The following is a 4190-nucleotide window of genomic DNA, read 5'->3' on the forward strand; positions in this document are numbered from 1 at the left end:
TTTATACCTTAGCGAAAAAATTGTTGCCTATCTCCAGGTGACAAACACATTATGCATTTTTTCTTGACGTTTTATTTCATTATCTTATATATTTAGGTCTATGAAAAGCTCAAATAAATTTTAATGTTTTGTATGAAATAACTGAATTTTTTATATTCAATTTTATATTCAAGAATTCAATTTTTGTACTGTCATTTACCTTTTCAACTCATGACTTATTGAAGATAATTTTATTAAATTGTTTTAGTTCCTTTGTTGAAAATGAACTGACCATACATGTATAGGTCTATTCAACATCCTGTTTTATCTATTGATCTGCTTGTGTAAGTAAACAACAATATTGCATAGACTTGATTACTGTAGCTCTACATTCTTGAAATCAGAGACTTATTTCACAGTGCAAAAATTTTCAATTTTTATGTAGTTCAATTTATTAATTTAAACATTTTATGCACCATATTTTTGGTGCTGTATCTAATAGGTGGACATAATCCAAGTGTATGAAAAACCTACCTGTGTTTTATTCTAAACATATTACTGGTTTAGGTCTTCCATTTAGGTTTCTGGTCAATTTTAAGTTAATTTTTGTATATGGTGTAAGATGAGAGGCTAATTTTTTCTTTATGAATGTGGGTATTCAACTTTTCCAGCACTATTGTTGAACATTAAAGAGATTATTTCTCTATTGAATTGACATAGACCCTTTTTAAAATCATATGACCATGACAGTGACTGTTAATATCTGAGCTTCAGTTGTGCTTCATTGATGTATAAAAGCTACTTTCAATCAGTGTGTTACAAGAATTTTTAGAACATGTAATACCCTGACTATTTAGTCAGGACCACTGATCCCTTTTCCTTCAGATTGGCAAAAAACAGTGAACACAACAAAATGTCTGGTGTGAATAAATCAAAATTAAAGTTATTTTTTCATCAGATTGGCAAAAAATATGTTTTTTGGTATGCTGCCAGATTGTAATAATTAGTTCATGTGTACCATGAGATAAAAAAAAATGTTTAATATCACTGATTATAGTAAGTCTATTGTTATTCAAGTAGGACACTATGGTGATTAATATAGCATTGCAGTTAACTTTGATGTTAGGTACTGTAATCTTTCAACTTTGTTCTTTCAAAAATATTTTTTAGTTATTGTGAGTACATGACATTTCTATCAGCATTTTAGGAATAATTTCACTTACGTCAAAAGTCTTCTGGGATTTGATATTGATTGCATTGAATGTATTGATCATCTATCTGTTCATCTAAAGACTCTCCTTTTACCTGGATCTTAGTTCACTGGTCCTCCTTCCTTACACCACTCTGTTATGCAGTTAAAAGATAATTTTGACAATTTATTCCTCTTATCTTGGGGATCAAATGAGTAACAATCCTCCATGCATGTTGCCTGTACCAGAGAGGCACAATTAAAAGCACTCTACCTAAGTAGTATATTTACATTTTACAAAGACCACTGGAAAGCTTGTCATGGTTATCTGGTTTTTCACTGGTGATTATACTGATGCAAAGAGTGGTTTTAAATGAGAGTCTAAGATCAAGATATACAGAGCAGAGCATCTGAGTTTTCCTTGATGGCAGTCCAGCTGCATGATAGCCCTTTAAAACACTTTTAATTTAAAATCAGTTATTTGTAACAATAACTGATTTTAAAATTTATTAATCTTAAAATATTAAGTAGTCAGAAATGAATTAATCTGAGAAAATAAAACTGAATTTTCATATACAGGGAAGTATAGACTCTCCCATGGAAACCACATATTCTTTTAATTTTCCAAAGAATATTTATAATATTTCTGAACATTTAAATTAGATAATTATTTTAAATATTCAATAAACTCAAAATAGCACCATCATTAGAGCTCTTACATGTGAGATATATTTGATATCAATTAATAATGAAATAATGAAAAAAAGATGGATTTAAACCTAGATAACCTCATTGCATCTCATTTTTCATTTTGAAAAGTATGGGACAATAGTTCCTTCCATCACTGTGATGTATGTGTGTGTACATGTATGTCTTTGTATGCTTCTGAGTTTGTAAACAAATAGAATATAGTTCAAGGTTAGTTATTAGCAATCAGCCATTAGTGAGCACTGGCCTCCCTGGGGTTCTCAAGAAAACCTTGATGATTTAATGGGAAAAAATTTGATCCTTTTCTCATAAGTGTGACATTAAAAACAAAACAGAAAAGAAAAGGATAAATGGTGACAGATGGAAATTGAATTTTTTGTGAAAACACAAACAATCTAGAGATGATGTATTACAGAGTTGTACACACAAAACATATATAATTTTATTAACCATGTCACCCCAATAGATTCAATAAAAATATTTTAAAATTTCATAGTGATGATGATTGTATCAATGAATAAGTTCTGTTGAACAATTTATCATTTATTATATTCAATGAATTGGGACATTAAGTTTCACTAAGGACAAAGTTGATGAAAACAAATTATGGAAAGGTTAAACAAAGAAAATTGCAAAATGGTGAAAGAGAATATGTCTATGTTTGCATGATAGCAAATTAGAATTCATCTTACACAACAACATCAGTTATGAAATATTGCAGCATATAGCAAGGGCATAAAATATTTGAATAGAAGTTAATTTGAGCTGTTTGGGACATAACAATAATTTTCATTAAAAAAAATTGAGCTCTTTCACGACCATACTTGGTACTTTCCTGCTTTACATTGGTCACAGATTTTAAAAAAAACAAGTATTTTATATACATTCAAGACCAGCTGCAAATAGAACTTAAGATCAGATTATTAAAGGAATCACGACCAGTGATATTGGACTTGGCTTTTTTTTTTCTAAACATGATAAGTTTAATACAAAGCATTCTTTCTAGCCTAGTGATAGGAGAATTTGTTCTAGGCAATTTTGCCAATGTCTTCATAATCATGGTGAATTGTGTCTACTGGATCAAGAGTCAAAAGGTCTCTTGCACGGATGGAATTCTCACTGCCCTGGTGGTATCCGGGATTGGTTTGCTCTGCTCAGTGTTATTAAATTGGTATGCAAGTTTTATTAATCCAGATTTATATAGTGCAGAAGTAATAATTATTGTTAAAATTACCTGAGTAGTAAGCAACCATTTTAGTCTCTGGCTGACTACTAGCCTCAGCATACTTTATTTGCTCAAGATAGCCAATTTCTCCAGCCATTTTTTTCTTCACTTAAAATGGAAAACTGAAAGAGTGATTCTCATGATACCGTTGGGGACTTTGATCTTCTTGGTTTGTCATCTTGCGGTCGTGAGCTTAGAGGTAAAAATAGGGATGAATGAATATGAAGGAAACATCACTTGGGTGACCAACTTGCGGGACATTGTTCACCTTTCAAATATGACTGTATTCACGGTCATACACATCATACCATTTACCATGGCCCTCACAGCTTTACTGATGTTACTCCTTTCCCTGTGGAAACATCTCAAGAAGATGCAGCTCAGTGGTAAAGGATCCCAAGATGCCAGCACCAAGGTCCATGTAAGAGCCATGCAAACTGTGACCTGCTTTCTCTTGTTATTTGTCATTTTCTTCCTGGTTCAAGTCTTCTCAATATGGAATTCTGATACTTGGAAGAACAATTCAGTTGACATGTTTTTTCATGTCCTTGGACTTCTGTATTTTTCCAGACACTCATTTATCCTGATTTGGAGGAATAAAAAGCTAAGACAGGCCATTCTGTCATTACTGTCACAGGCAAGGTGCTGGCTGAAAGAAAGAAAGAGGGGAACCATGTGTTTCTGACAGAAATCCGGATGGAGTGTAACATTTTGTAGTTCCCACTATATTGTAAATGTGTTTAAGTTTCCATAAGGTATACTAAATGAAAATGTTTTACCTCAGCTTATCACAAAACTTTATGCATGTACATATTTGTGAAAAATACAAGAAAGATTATAAATTACAGTGTTATTTATGTAAGCAAACTAATTTTACAAAGTAGTGTAAGAAATTCTTCAAGGTTAAGAAGTCATGAATTTCACATATGTATTCTGTGTTATTATGTTACAATTAAAAATTTTGTGTTTTGTGTTTATACACATTTAAAGACTGATACGTCATCTCAGGAAATCATTCCTAGTTTCTATTGTAATTATTACCACAGAGTGATACCAGACCATGTTTAGATTTTTTTGCTTGAACCTCCG

The 4190-nt window shown here is 31.6% G+C and overlaps 1 pseudogene; it reads left to right on the plus strand.

Annotated features, from left to right (window-relative positions):
- Positions 1-2850: 2850 nt before the first annotated feature.
- Positions 2851-3786, plus strand: LOC129084604 (putative taste receptor type 2 member 33; annotated as a pseudogene).
- Positions 3787-4190: the final 404 nt, after the last annotated feature.

Source organism: Pteronotus mesoamericanus, unplaced genomic scaffold (assembly GCF_021234165.1).
Source record: "Pteronotus mesoamericanus isolate MK-2021 breed Mesoamerican mustached bat unplaced genomic scaffold, CSHL_Meso_final scaffold_21, whole genome shotgun sequence".
Lineage (NCBI taxonomy): Eukaryota > Metazoa > Chordata > Mammalia > Chiroptera > Mormoopidae > Pteronotus > Pteronotus mesoamericanus.